At 43.9% G+C, this 15,453-nt stretch overlaps 1 protein-coding gene and 1 non-coding gene across 2 annotated transcripts in view; both read left to right on the forward strand.

Moving 5' to 3' along the window:
* LOC124722303 (plexin-B) overlaps positions 1-15,453 on the forward strand; it is a 968,210-nt gene that overhangs the window by 102,109 nt on the left and 850,648 nt on the right. The gene's annotated exons all lie outside the window — the stretch shown is intronic.
* Positions 8,014-8,088, forward strand: Trnai-uau. The gene has a single exon. It is a non-coding gene; the product is annotated as a tRNA-Ile (tRNA).

Here is a 15,453-nt window from a genome sequence, read left to right on the forward strand (position 1 = left end):
GAGCATCTCCTTGTTAATAAACAACACCGTACCCTAATAATTTGAAGGCTTCAGTATCACTTCCATAGAAATGTATTTCCACGTAACCTTCTTGAGCTGCGAAGAAAATCGACGCAGAGTAAAATTTAATTTTAATGACACTTTACTCGTTTATTCGGTCCACACAGCATACACCCATTCTTTTCGGCAATCCCAGAACGGCATCGTAGGTCTGGCGATGCATATATATAGTGGCGGCCACTGCAGGTGCTGTATTGTCATTCTGTCAGGTGCTCCTTTACAGCCGCCGCGCACCACAAAATAAGCAATAAAAATGCTGACGTCGCTCGTAAATCCTTTATTTTCACTTATATTGCGCGGCCTGCTTTCAAACGTAACCGTCAATACTGAAGCGATTCGGCGAGGCGCAGGTCTGTAAAGGTAATCGTGAGATGACCTCACAGAATTTGCTTTCGGTCCGAACATTAAACAGAATCCATCCGCGACCAATATCAGAAATTGTTTCGTTAGCTAAACACGTTTGCTTGCATAAACATTATTACAACGGAACTAAAATACCTTTCGCAGCAGCGTTTCGCAAATTAATTTCTGCGCAATACGGAAGGCGACCTAGTTATTCTGTAAGTCCAGTGGATTATCTTTCGCGTTCGCATATTAGTGGATAAAATTATGCACAAACGCATTTATAATTTGTCTCTGATGGATAGGGAATGAACGCAGCTGTAAATATCTCAGCCCGTTTTATTGTGTTGTCAGCTCGCGGACAGCACAGAACATCTGGTTCCCGTTTCCGATATGCACTCATGAGCAACTGAATTAGTGGTAGCTGCTGTGACAGAGAGAGCGCCCGTACTGCTGCGATGAATGGAATAGTTTGGCGTGTCACTTGACTGGGATGACCTCTATAAACAAGAGAGACTTGCCAAGGCTCCGCCATATTTGAAGCCAATTGAATACGTAACAGCCATGTTGAGTGATACTAATCGTTTGCTAGCATAGACTCATGGTCTGGTTTGTTATACAATAACATTTGCTGTTGCCAATCGCAATTTTTCTTTATTTATTGCCCGCGCGACGCGTTTCGGGAAATAGTTCCCAATACGAAGTGCGTTTTTCGAGCACTACGGCATCAAGCATCATGTTTGCAATGCGCGAGCTGCTGTGTTATTCTGGTGACTTCGATGTAATGTAAACACGCACGTTTGTTTCATTATCGATGCATCTTGATCCATAGATACTGGTTAATTTCTTTATAAGTTTTAGTTACAGTTATTACACCTTTCACTTCAATGATGTTTTGCACGTTTCACGCTAGAAATTATTTATGACAGAGGTATATTTACACAGGTCGTTAGTATTTATAGAGAAAGCAGACTATAATAGACGTTAATAAACATTTTATTACGTAACTCTAAGGCTTAAATATCATTGCTTCTGAGGAGGATTACACATATATGTGTTGGAGATTTTGTTCTAGCGTCATGTGTTTTGTGTGGCTTTCAGTAGTTGATATGGAAGATTGATGTTTTTCCAACAGTGGCAGGTTATGACGAAAGTGATCGCTCTGTGAAAATCTACGGCCACCAGGCACTGAATTCTGGCCCCTATTTTGACTGTACCACAGGTGGAAATCTTCCTACACGTCGATTAGACTGCGCCGGCCGTAGTGGCCGAGCGGTTCTTGGCGCTTCAGTCTGGAACCGCGCGACCGCTACGGTCGCAGGTTCGAATCCTGCCTCGGACATGGATGTGTGTGGTGTCCTTATGTTAGTTAGGTTTAAGTGGTTCCAAGTTCTAGAAGACTGATGACCTCAGATGTTAAGTCCCATAGTGCTCAGAGCCATTTGAACCATTTTTTGGTTAGAGTTCCTGAAGATGGCGTAATATATCGCCGAAACTATTTGCTCGATAAAATAACAACTTGGGAATTTAGACTGCTGAAAGATGTTTTGATTCGACATTATGTAGTGAACAGCCGAGTTCCCACAACGGTCTGTATAAAGATGGACATACAGAGTGTTGAAGAGAAGGATCGTCGTGGACTATTGTGGACTGTGAGGGGAGGTAGACGGGTCACGGCGTAGCAAATTACTAACCAAGTCAGTGCCGTAAACAGCTATTAGTAAGCAGCAAAGAGAACCACTTCATTGTGGGCTGCAGACGTCACCTCTCCAAAGCGGGTATCTCAGTTCAGAGCACGACACAGGCCACAGAGATTTGGGTAGGTGCAGGAACACCGCGAGTGGACGCCCTAACCGTGGGAATAGGTCTATTATACAGCTAAATCACAATCCTCGATGGTAAACGTTGATGGTAGGATACAAGTACGTCGGAAACCAAATAATTCAGTGTATCACGCTTATTGACACGGCGTCGTTCGAGTAAGTGGTGCAAATGTTCTGGTCTTATGCGTGGAATCTCAATGACTGGAGTAGAATTGTCTTCAGTGACGAGTCTGCTATGAATTGAGCAGTGATGACCAATGGAGACATATCTGGAGACGCCCTGGATAACGGTGGAATACAAACCTGACTATCGCCCGCTATACGGCCCCACAACCAGCAGTGATGGTCTACGGTACCATTTCATTTCATAGCAGGACCTCTTTCATTGTCATCTCTTGCAGCACAGAGGTATATCGACGATATTCTTCGCTCCGTTCTGTTGGCCTTAATGGCAAGACATCCTGGGCTTAAATTTTGGGTAAGATAATGCCCGCTCGCACACAGCGAAAGATTCTGCTGCTTGTCTTTGTGCTTGCCAAGACCTTCGTTGGCCAACAAGGCCGTCCGATCTCTCCCCAATTGAGAACGTGTGGAGCGTTATGGATACGGCCTCTCCAAAGAGCTCAGGAATTTGACAATAGCGCGCCAGTTGGACAGAATTTTTGGTACGATATCTCCTCAGGTAGACATCCAACAACTCTGTCAAGCAATGCCAAGCCGAATAACTGCTTGAATAAGGGCCAGAGGTGGGTCAAAGTGTTACTGACTTGTTCAGTATGTGAAACTCTTTCTCTTGAATAAATCATGCAATTTTTCTGAAATTATAATCTATTGTTTCCTGTACATGCACAATTTTTCCCCGTTCGGATAATTCCTTCGTGGTGCGTCACCGATTTCTTTTTTTTCCCTTGAAGTGTGTACAATCTGCTCAGAGGAAAGCAGGAAGCAAATCTACACTACTGGTGATTAAAATTGCTACACCACGCAGATGACGTGCTACAGACGCGGAATTTAACCCGACAGGAAGAAGATGCTGTGATATGCAAATGATCAGCTTTTCACAGCATTCACACAAGGTTGGCGCCGGTGGCGACACCTACAACGTGCTGAAATGAGAAAAGTTTCCAACCGATTTCTCGTACACAAACAGCAGTTGACCGGCGTTGCCTGGTGAAACGTTGTTGTGATGCCTCGTGTAAGGAGGAGAAATGGGTACCATAACGTTTCCGACTTTGATAAAGCTCGGATTGTAGCCTGTGACGATTGCGGTTTATCGTATCGCGACATTGGTGCTCGCGTTGGTCGAGATCAAATGACTGTTGGCAGAATATGGAATCGGTGGGTTCAGGAGGGTAATACGGAACGCCGTGCTGGATCCCAATGGCCTCGTATCACTAGCAGTCGAGATGATAGACATCCGCATGGCTGTAACGGATCGTGCAGCCACGTCTCGATCCCTGAGTCAACAGATGGGGACGTTTGCAAGGCAACAACCATATGCGCGAACAGTTCGACGACATTTGCAGCAGCATGGACTATCAGCTCGGAGACCACGCCTGCCGTTACCCTTGACGCTGCGTCCAAGACAGGAGCGCCTGCGATGGTGTACTCATCGACGAACCTGGGTGCACGAATGGCAAAACGTCATTTTTTCGGATGAATCCAGGTTCTGTTTACAGCATCATGATCGTCGCATCCGTGTTTGACGACATCGCGGTGAACGCACATTGGAAGCGTGTATTCGTCATCGCCATACTGGCGTATCATCCGGCGTGATGGTATGGGGTGCCATTGGTTACACGTCTCGGTCGCCTCTTGTTCGCACTGACGGCACTTTCAACAGTGGACGTTACATTTCAGATGTGTTACAACCCGTGGCTCTACCCTTCATTCGTTCCGTGCGAAACCCTACATTTCAGCAGGATAATGCATAACTGCACGTTGCAGGTCCTGTATGGGCCTTTCTGGATACAGAAAATGTTCGACTGCCGCCCTGGCCAGCACATTCTCCAGATCTCTCACCAACTGAAAACGTCTGGTCAACTGGCTCGTCACAACGCCAGTCACCACTCTAGATGAACTGTGGTATCGTGTCGAAGCTGCATGGGCAGCTGTACCTGTACACGCCATCCAGGCTCTGTTTGACTGAATGTCCAGGCGTATCACGGCCGTTATTACAGCTAGAGGTGGTTGTTCTGGGAACTGATTTTTCAGGATCTATGCACCCAAATTGCGTGAAAATATAATCACATCTAAATTCTAGTATAATATATTTGTCCAATGAATACCCGTTTATCATATGCATTTCTTCTTGGTGTAGCAATTTTAATGGCCAGTAGTATAAATTCCTGCATGTGGTCGAAGAAAATACGCCAGTAAAATATTTTATCAATGGTGTTCCAATGATACTGACGTTCATGACCGAGGTTTATAATTGTTTTTACGTAAATTTGGAAATTAGTTCGTAGGGAGCTAATACCGGCTGAGACATTTTCCCCAAACATTCTACAGTGTCTTCAGATAGTAACACTGGCTGTATTTGTGGTCTACGGTGTGCTGCACGCAACCCGTGAGGACGCAGTCACGAAGACGACCGCGCGGCGGTCCTAACTCATCACCTTGCCTCGTCCAGCGTAAAAATCGCAATTTGTCCGCAGGGAACATTATGCGGGGCTGCGCGTGGCCGCCGAGGCCGCAGCCGCCGTGAAGTTCAGCGGATTGATTTCCGTTTCTTCCTGAGAAACGGCCGCCAGGGCTCTCGCTTCAGGTTTTGTGTGCTACGCTTTTATCGTCTCGATATCTGAGTGTCTTTTGTGACTCGTTCAGCCGAAGCCGTTTCCCGCTTTCCTTTCATGTGCATACACTAGTTCTTAGCAGCGAGCTCGTCGTATCCAGGTAATTAACGTTCAACGGAGACGGGGTCCGAATGTGATATCGCCGGTATTTCTGAGTGGAACCGTATTTAACCCTTTATTTACTGAAGGGACTTAGGAGCCCCGGCAGATTCTTTGTGGCATTATGTAACTCAGCAGCTCGTTAGACCTGTAGGGACAGAATGGTCCCGTTCCGTGCAGTTTGTGCTTCCTACGCAGGATGTCAGTTCAGCCGCACGCCATTCCGAAGCCTATACATGAGCCTGGAATGCGAACAGCTGTGTTGGAAAAGGCTGCTTAGTGTGTGAAACAACAGTGCACGGTTACGTAAATAAAAGTAAGGTTTATATGTGAACTTAGGTGAGTAGCACGATGTACATAAATTGTTTTGATCTACAGAGATATCAGTGTTGACTGAGACTCGGTGTACACAGTTGTGTACAAAGTATATTTTGAAAACAGGTCCATATATTTGTATAACTCTTGTTTCTAAAATCTTCTATGAGCACTAGAGCATTAAAAAAATTCGTTTCTCTATAAAAATTCAGGTCTGAAGGGATTAAAGGGACTTTTGAGGAGGAACAAGTGTACAGAAATGAATTCCTCTTAGGATAAGAATAACTAGTTAAGACATCTGCAAAGGCCGCAGCTCGTCTAGTGGGTCATCACGGAAGCTCAACGTATTGGTCAGAGGCTGACTGTCTTCTGTAACAAAAAAACTGAGTGAAGATATCAACGGTGTCATGTGACGTCCGCCCAGACCAAATACCACGAACATAAACGAACGCTGCCTCTAGATTGCGGAGTCCCAGGTTCGATTCCCGTTTGGATCGGAGATATTCTCCCCTCGGGGACTGGGTGATAGTGTTGTCTTATTCATTTCATCTCATCTTCATCGCAAAGGCGCGCCAGGTGGCATCAAATACAAAGGCGTGTACCTGGAGGCTGAACAACCCCGGTCAGTAATGTCATGCAACATTTCATTTCATCTCTAGAATTTCCCGTGCAACAGTGTTGTTTTGTTTACAGTCTTCTGTTTAGCAGCAGCTTGACCGTTTTTGTAATGGTGAGGTGATCAGTGCCGTGCCCTGTGAGTGAGACACATAACAAGTCCGGCTAGTAGGTCGTGTTACAAGGTTAATCATCTGTATAGGTAGTTCATCTATAGGTTTTGATTAGCGAGATTGAGAGTATCAAATTATGTGACAGAAATGGCCGTATCTTTTGATTTCCTAGACTTAGAAGTTTAAATTTTTTACAATACCAAGTGACTGTGGACCTCAGTCTTTCACATTAACTTCAACTTGATGCCTCTATTCATTTCTGAGAAAGAGGGGTCTTAACACACGAACAACAAAGTGATGCTGTAGGCCAGAATGAGATTTTCACTCTGCAGCAGAATGTGCGCTGATATGAAACTTCCTGGCAGATTAAAACTGTGTGCCGGACCGAGACTCGAACTCGGGACATTTGATTTTCGCTGCCAAGTGCTCTACTGACTGACCTACCCAAGTACGACTCACGAACGGTCTTCACAGCTTGCCTGCAAAAGGCAAAGATCCCGAGTTCGAGTCTCTGTCCGTCACACAGTTTTACCTGCCAGGAAGTTTGATCCTGTATGGTTTTCGTTTTTATCGACTGAGGTATGGAGCCCTTAAAAGACTATGTTCCTGACGCATTCTTGTTGCTTTCCAGCCTACAGCTTACTAGTATTACGGTGAAAATACGAAACCTTAACCGTCCTGCCTAAAGAACATCCCAGTTACATTAAGTAAAACGCGTGTTTTAAATCTCTGTATGTTCTTCTTCGTTTTGTCCTCATGGCGCCCTCACACTCAGACAGCATGACCATCAAAAGACTTGTAAACTGTTCTTTTATTATGAAATACAGTGCATACATGCAACCAACGGCCTTGTCTTAGTGGTAACACCGCTTCCGGTTAGCTCACCGAAGTTAAGCACTGACGGACTTGGTTGGGACTTGGATGTGTTACCGTCGGGGTCTGCCGAGTGGGGCCGGCCGGTGTGGCCGTGCGGTTCTAGGCGCGTCAGTCTGGAAACGCGTGACCGCTACGGTCGCAGGTTCGAATCCTGCCTCGGGCATGGATGTGTGTGATGTCCTTAGGTAGTTAGGTTTAAGTAGTTCTAAGTTCTAGGGGACTGATGTCCACAGATGTTGAGTCCCATAGTGCTCAGAGCCATTTGAACCATTTTTCTGCCGAGTGCTGTTGACAAGCGGGGTGCACTCAGCCCTTGTGAGGCAAACTGAGGAGCTGCTTGACTGAGAAGTAGTGACTCCGGTCACGAAAACTGACAACAGCCGGGAGAGCGGTGTGCTGACCACGTGCCACTCCGTATTCGCATCCGGTGACGCCTAAGGGCTGAGGATGACACGGCGGCCTGTTCGGACGGTATTTGTTTCTTTTTTTTATTTTTAGTGCGTGCGTGAATGCAAGCATGTACGAATGTACATTACATCGTACTTCTTAATAGCACAGGCACTGGTATTTCTTATTTATTCGCCAATGCCAAGCCCTCGACTCTCAGTAAATATGCCCCTCATGGATGTGAATAAACATAACGTACGAGTGCATGTTTGACACATGGACGACAACATACGGAAGTTTGCATACTTAAATGGATATGGTGTCTGTTCTTTCGGACATGTCCGAAAGAATAGACACCATATCCATATAAGTATATAGTTCTGGCAATACCGGCCATGACCTTCTTCTCCAGTGCGAATGCACACATATTCCCCGAACTCTTACGGGACTTGGTAAGAATGTCTTCCATGAGTAATGAGTGTGTTGGGGTGGGACACTACGAATGTAGTGTGTGGACATACAAGGTGAGAATGTGGGTCTCGCGGGAGGCGTGCTCGAGATAGTCCCTGCAGTTGCATTATCCACTGTGCCCTCGGTGGCTCAGATGGACAGAGCGTCTGCCGTATAAGCAGGGGATCCCGGGTTCGTGTCCCGGTCGGGGCACACATTTTCACCTGTCTCCGTTGATATATATCAACGCCCGTGAGCAGCTGAAGGTATTAATACATAATTCTAAACACGGAAGTCTGGGTCAGGCCGTGATTCGTGCACGGATGGCCGGAACGGTTAAGGCGACAGCTTCAAATGGTTCAAATGGCTCTGAGCACTATGGGACTTAACATCTGTGGTCATCAGTCCCCTAGAACTTAGAACAACTTAAACCTAACTGACCTAAGGACGTCACACACATCCATGCCCGAGGCATGATTCGAACCTGCGACCGTAGCGGTCGCGCGGTTCCAGAATGTAGCGCCTAGAACCGCTCGGCCACTCCGGCCGGCCGAACGCTTCGGTATAGTGGTAAATGTGGGTTCGAGTCCCGACCCAACACAAATTTTCATTGTCGTCATTCCAATTCACAGCTGAAGATGGTTCATATTTGCAGCTCCTCATACATTTCCTGTGTTCTTTTGGTGTTAGTACTCAAAACATTAGAGACTGCTGGATCACCAGACAGCTGGAACGAAATCATCACAGCTTTTTATAAAGGAACCGTTTCCGCATATTGTTGAAGTAGTTCTAGAATACTACGGGAAATTTAAATTTAGACAACCCTATGTGTTCTAACCACCGTCCTCCTATTTGTACCCTTGAAGTGGAATCTGTTTGCTTTTTGTACTGTTACATTTATATGCTCGTTTCAGTTTTTGTTTTTGTTCGTAATAGCCACTATCTAGCAGATGCTGCTTATTATATTAGCACATGAGTAAAGAAATTAATTATGTGCATAGTGTATTTCAGTCTTTGCATTAAACGTCTAAGGGTGATAGATCACCTCAAGGAGAACAACTTTCGTTAGAGACGAAATACACAATTTTCCATGACGTTGTTGGAGTAGTTGACAATCAAAAATTATTTTTTGTTATAACTTTAATAATAGGACTGTCAGTACCGGTAATTATCTAGGGAAGTGGGGTTGCCAGATTTTTTTTTTCTTTAATTAGATGACAGTCCCTTTTTGTTTCCGAGCCAGGTTAAACTTGCGGTTATTGGACGGAATCCTTATTGTTACTGTTCCATTTGATCTTATGCTCTCAGCGGTTGTTAACGACAAACTTCGTTAGAGGAAAATATAACCAAGTGTACCGGCGCAATATTTTTGTCGATTACTCGGAAATATTTTCACGAGATGTTGCCTCTGTTCAAACAAGAGCTCCCTCGGGAACGGACATCCTGAAAACGCTGCTCACGTTTTCTGATAAGCCGCTTGTATAGAAGGTGAACATCAAAGGTCTTGTCACGTTCCGTCGCGGCATACACGGCGTTATCTGCCTCTCTAGCGAGCCTTCCTCGTTCAAGATAACATACGGCTGGTCGATTCGACATAAGTGCAGCAAAGGGGGAGCAAGCCACAGCGGATCGAAGGCAGGACCACCTCGCCTGCAGCTGAATGCGTTGCGGTCCTCGCTGATCCATTTGAATAGATCACTGGACTTCACTGATGTGGCAGGTGGATTCTTTGTGACATCTGGCAGGAGGAGGCATGAATAACCTTGCTGCTATACGACACGTAAGGCTAATCGCAAAGTGAATACAAGCTCCGCGGTTAGACTCTCTCGGATATTACAGTTCTGAAAATATCTTAGCGTGATATTCAGTTTTTGAGAGGAAGTTTGTATGTGAATAATTTTAGTTACATCGTGTTCCTAGCCGATGCGCTAAAGAAATTTCATAGTGGCTGGAAATATTAGGACAATTATTGTATTAAATAAAGACTGCAAACACTTGATACATTTTGTATTTCGACATAACTGTAGTCAGTGAGTGCGACTGAATGAAATTTAAAATGTTTATTTGACACCAAAAACGGTCATCAAGCCACAGTCACTAAAACCATAAAATTTTTAAAAAATTACATAACTAGTTTCGACGCACTGAGTAACCACAAAGCTGGAAAACTGCATTAATAATGGTAAAAAAAAAATGGTTCAAATGGCTCTGAGCACAATGGGACTTAACTTCTGAGGTCATCGGTCCCCCAGAACTTAGAACTACTTAAACGTAACTAACCTAAGGACATCACACACATCCATGCCCGAGGCAGGATTCGAAACTGCGACCCTAGCGGTCGCGCGGTTCCAGACTGTAGCGCCTAGAACCGCTCGGCCACTCCGGCCGGCTAATAATTGCAACCACACTTCTTTCAAATATTGCGAAAAATACACTAAAACCAGTAAACAGAAGCAAAGGCAGCATAAACGGTTCACAAGACGTCATCACAGTTTTTGGTTGATCAGTCATTTCACATCTTAATGCAGTGTAGATGAAAACTCCATCGGGATGAAAGGTATTATATACTCTTGTATTACGTCCTGCAGTGATGCAACGATCATTTTGCAAACAAAGGCTCACACGCCGTAATCTTATAACGTGCAGAAGCCCAAAACTAGAACATAGGACGCACTCGTACTGTGCTCTGCTAATGAAATCTTATAACGACAATGCACTCCAATTTGGGGCTAACACATCTCTAACCCGCAAGCATGACATTGCTCCAGTTGCATGGATGTGTAACAAGCGATGTCATGCCTGCAGATTAGTCTTGTCTTAGTCCCAAATGGGAGTGCATCGTCTTTGTAAGATTTCAGTAGCAGAACACAGTACGATTGCTTCCTATGTTCTAGTTTCGGGCTAGCTGCACTAAAGCGTAAAATGATCATTGTATCACTGCAGGACGTGATGCAAGAGTATATAATATCTTTCATCTCGATGCATTTTTTATCTACACTGCATTAAGGTGTGAAATAACCTGTCAACAAAAGACTCTCATAGCGTCTTGTGGCCCGTTTCTGCTGCTTTTGCTTCAATTTACTGGTTTTGGTGTATTTTTCGCAATATTTGAAAGAAGTGTGGTTGCAATTGTTAACGCAGTTTTCCAGTTTTGTGATTACATTTGAAAATAACGACTCAGTGCGTCGAAACTAGTTATGTAATCTTTTACAAATTTCATTGTTTTAGTGACTGTAGCTTGTCGACCGTTTGTGGTGTCAAACATTTTAAGCTTCATACATATTTGGTTAGATTTCCGTGACTAAATATGACTGTTTGGCTTGCATCGTGTATCTATACCTAAATTTATATTCCGGAAGCCACTTTACGGTCTGTGACGGAATATGTTTCTAGTACTAATATTTTCCCGCTTCGTCTCTCCATTCGCAACTAATACGTGAGAAGAACTACTGTCAATAACCGTCTGAATGAAAATTTCTCCCATTTTCTTGTAGTGGTCATTTCGCGAGACGTATGTAGGAGAAATTAATGGACTGTCAGACTCTTCTTCGGATATATGCCCCCGGAATTTCAACAGTAAACCTCTCCTTGCTACACAACGCCTCTCATGCACCGTTTGTCATTGGTCTATGTTGAGTATCTACTTCACACTCTCGCACTAACTAAACGATCCCGTAACGAAACGTGTCGCTCTTCCTTGGATCCTGTTCTGTCTCTTCTATAATCAAACCTATTAAGGGTCCCAGGCTGATTAACATTACTAAAAGCGGTTGAACAAGCATTACGTAACTCACTTTCTTCGTGGATTAATCACACTTCCTTAAGATTCTTCCGACGAATCTCATCCTTGCTTCTGTTTCTCCTGCCTTTAGTTCTATGAGATCATTTCATTTCAGGTCGCTCCGATTGGTTACTCCTAGGTAGTTACTGTTTCCAGTGAATTTCACCAATAGCGTAATCTAACACTAATTGGTCTCTTCTATGAATGCGCATGAACATGAGCTCTATTGATGATCGAATGGGCTTATGTGATGCTGGAGGTCACGATCGTCGTGTGACTTAGAACTCGGATCACTAAAGAGAACTCATCACCTTGACCGATACTGCTTACTGGAGATATCTAGTACGAATCCTGGTGGTAGAAAAAAAAATTGCATCAGTAGAAATTGTTGCAAAAGCTGAAGTGCAGGCGTACTACTACTACTACGACCTGTAAACTGTATGCAGATGCTGAGGGTTAAAGTGTAAAGCATTCTGCAGTCAACTACGGAGATATGAAAAAAGAAAGTATTGATGACGGAGCCCTTGTTGTTAGAGATAAATAGGCTATGCTCGCTAAACGGCTTCCTCTGCTTTCCTATCATTTCCATTCGCATCCATATCAACACAAACGTAAACACTCGTCGCACTCATTCACAAATTAATTTCGCCCAACTCGCACATCATGCATTGGCCAGAGGGAGATAATGGGTAATTAATTCTACCGGGACTTTACAGGAGAGTCCTGGAAGTTTTACCACATTGTCACTACACTCAGTTGTTGACTAGAATGTTCCACGAGATACTGAAGGAAATAGAAGGCAATTACTCCCAGCTGTGTGTGGAACGTGGCGTGTTTGAGCGTTCACAGGTGGCTGCAGATGCAGGGTGATCAACTTATTTTCTTGTTAAGTATATATGACGACTAGTTTTATGTGTGGCTTTATATTACTGGAGGAAGTGAATATTTCGTTCTCAGTACTTTAAAGAACAGAGCAGCAGCTAGCTCCTGCATCTACTGTAAATGATATTCTCCCATAAGTACTTCACTGCAAGATGCAGAGTTGTTCCACGACTAAAAATACGAACATCCAAGCAGAAACTGACAATCATTGTTGTTGCCTGCTGTGTTAGAGCAGCATGCTCTTTTTGCGTATTATATAAACACCATCATAACTAACATTCAGCGAACTGTGAGCTTCTGTTACTTTGATTGGTTTCATGTAGGCTGTCTACACTGGGAAGCTGGATGTTATTATGTGACACTAACACATTGCACGCGAAGAATATTCCACTCAGAAAGAAACTACCAGTGTTTTAAACGGCATAATTTATAAATCATTGTTCGTTGAAGAAATGAAGAGGAAATGAAAATCAGAGTGAAAGAAATTGCGCACAAGAAGACCAATCAACTCAACTGTTAACTGTCGACTCATACTTGCATGAAACGTGTAATGGGATACGTTTCCTGCTAGAAAATGAAACGGCAATAAGGGGTAGAGAATCTTGGTGCTATACCATCTTTTTCTTGAGGAGAATCACATTAGTTTTGGTGTTCCTATGAAAGAGCCAAGGTTAGAGGGTAATGTTCCTGACCACACCACCGTCATTTGAAACGCAGCGCTAGTTCAATTGAACGAGCTTGGGGGAGGAACTTGGTTACTGACTGTTAAAGGAACCTCTCCGGCATTTTCTTGAGGTGATTAAGGGAGGCCGAGAAAAATCTGAATCAGCATTGATGAAGGTTAATTTGAAGCTTACGTTTCCAAAATATCCCTCCAATGGATTTATCCCGCGTCACCACGCTGCATTATCTCGAAGAAGTTTTTAAATCCTGAACATAGCCAGATTAATCACATGCGCTGGTTGCACATTTTCTACAAAGCCGAGGAGGAATTTCGTGTGTCACTGCTAATTTATAGTGCCCGAATTTCTGCAGAAGTGTCATTTATCCTCTGTTTCTAACCCGTTAATGACGGTTCTCGGCGTAAATACACAGCTATTCTCCAGGCTATTCCATACCTGTTCCAGTCAAAAAGTGCATCTATGAGTACTGTGTTGTCCGTACTCAAGGTGCTAATAGCGCCCTTCAATGAGGCGACAATGCTAAAAGGACCGAAGAGACCTCGAATCATTTCCTGGCTTGTAATCTGACAACCTGTATGTCCTAAAAGATTGAAGGGTTTGAATAACCCTTCTACGTCTATATCCATTCTCTGCAATACATAGTGAAGTGCATGTCAGACGGTACCTACCATTGTACTATCTTTTAGGGCTTCTTTCCGTTCCATTTACTTATGGAGCGCGGGAAGAATGATTGGTTAAATGCCTCTGTGGGCCTCGTAATTGGTCTAATCTTGTCCTCGCGATTCCTACGGGGACAATACATAGGGGATTATAATGTTTTCCTAGACTCATGAATTCAAATTTAGTTTGCGTCATGTTCAAGCTTCTTCCAGTTCAGTTTCTTCAGCATGTCCATGACACTCTCCCATGTCCCAAACAGGTCTGTGACCATTCGAGCTGTCATTCCCTGTGTACGTTCAATATCTTCTTCCACGTTGATTGTGAGATACTTCTGTACCTGACAACGAATGTTCGGTTTCAAGCTCTCTTAACAGGTTGTTGCTATACTTCTTCCCTGACGTGTAGAGGTCATATCTAGCTGAGGAACAGTGACTGGTAGCAGACCCCTTCCATCGAAGAGCATTATTTCTTAAAGACAATCATGAAGAATTTCTGTCCTCGTCGTTAACTCCAGAAAGTAGCGTCTACACAAACACTGCGTTACGTCGAGTAATTCCGAGCGCTATTATTCGTAGCCGCCTCGTGTAACTGAAAGCTGTACGTAAACCGATGCGGTCTTGCTTTATTCGCATTTTATACGCAGAGGCTGTAAAACGCGATGCGCGGTCCCTCTTTCCGCTGTTATTGCCTACATAACTGCGTCAATAAGGTCGGCCGTGATTCACGGCACACTTCGTCCCACTGGATACCGAGCCTATCTCTGCGCCAAGTTTCCGAATAGAAATACGAGTGATGGTTCATTATTTCCGGGTCGTAAGAGCAGTATCGTCTGCAGCGGTTGCAATGTATATGCTGGTATTCAAATGAACTTCTGTCTTTGAAATAAGGAACCCGATCGCTCCGAACATAAACAAAGCTATGATGCGAATGTGTTGTGTGATAGGAGTGCTTGCTGCCATTCCCAGTATAGCTTTACCAATTTTTGTACAGAAGTAGCCTTCTGATTTTAATTTAAAAAGGAACCACCCATTATCCATAAGTCTTGAGTTGAGTTTACGATGTCAGAAGATTTACGGTTAAGGTACGTATCACCACTCTCTTGCATCAATTTCTGTGGCATTTTTTGGCAATAGTTTATCCAAACGAACACAGTATTCATTCTATGAGCAGTAATGGTCAAAGAACCCACGTCTATTAATACACATTAATTATGCAGGGCACTCGACTCTGATGTATCCAGTCGAATGACGGGGATGGGGAAGTTCATATTGACAGTATTTTGCTGGATCAGTATACTATGCGCCTTTGTCCTGCGTTAAATCCGAAACCTCTTTACAATGTATTACGAATCTAGGGCATATGATATTACTGATCATTGTTTGTCCATTGGATAGCAACGTTGGCTTGACAGCCAATCTGATGCTTTCTCCGATTCTATTCTGAACATCATACGATATGTCTACAGCAGGGAGTAATATTTTATTCTATTTGTTCTTAAATTCTTATAATGTCTGCGACGGCAGATCTATGCATTTTGGTAACTTTACAATTTGAGTGTCTGGTTGTTATAAT

Source organism: Schistocerca piceifrons, chromosome X, assembly GCF_021461385.2.
Source record: "Schistocerca piceifrons isolate TAMUIC-IGC-003096 chromosome X, iqSchPice1.1, whole genome shotgun sequence".
In the NCBI taxonomy this organism is placed as follows: domain Eukaryota; kingdom Metazoa; phylum Arthropoda; class Insecta; order Orthoptera; family Acrididae; genus Schistocerca; species Schistocerca piceifrons.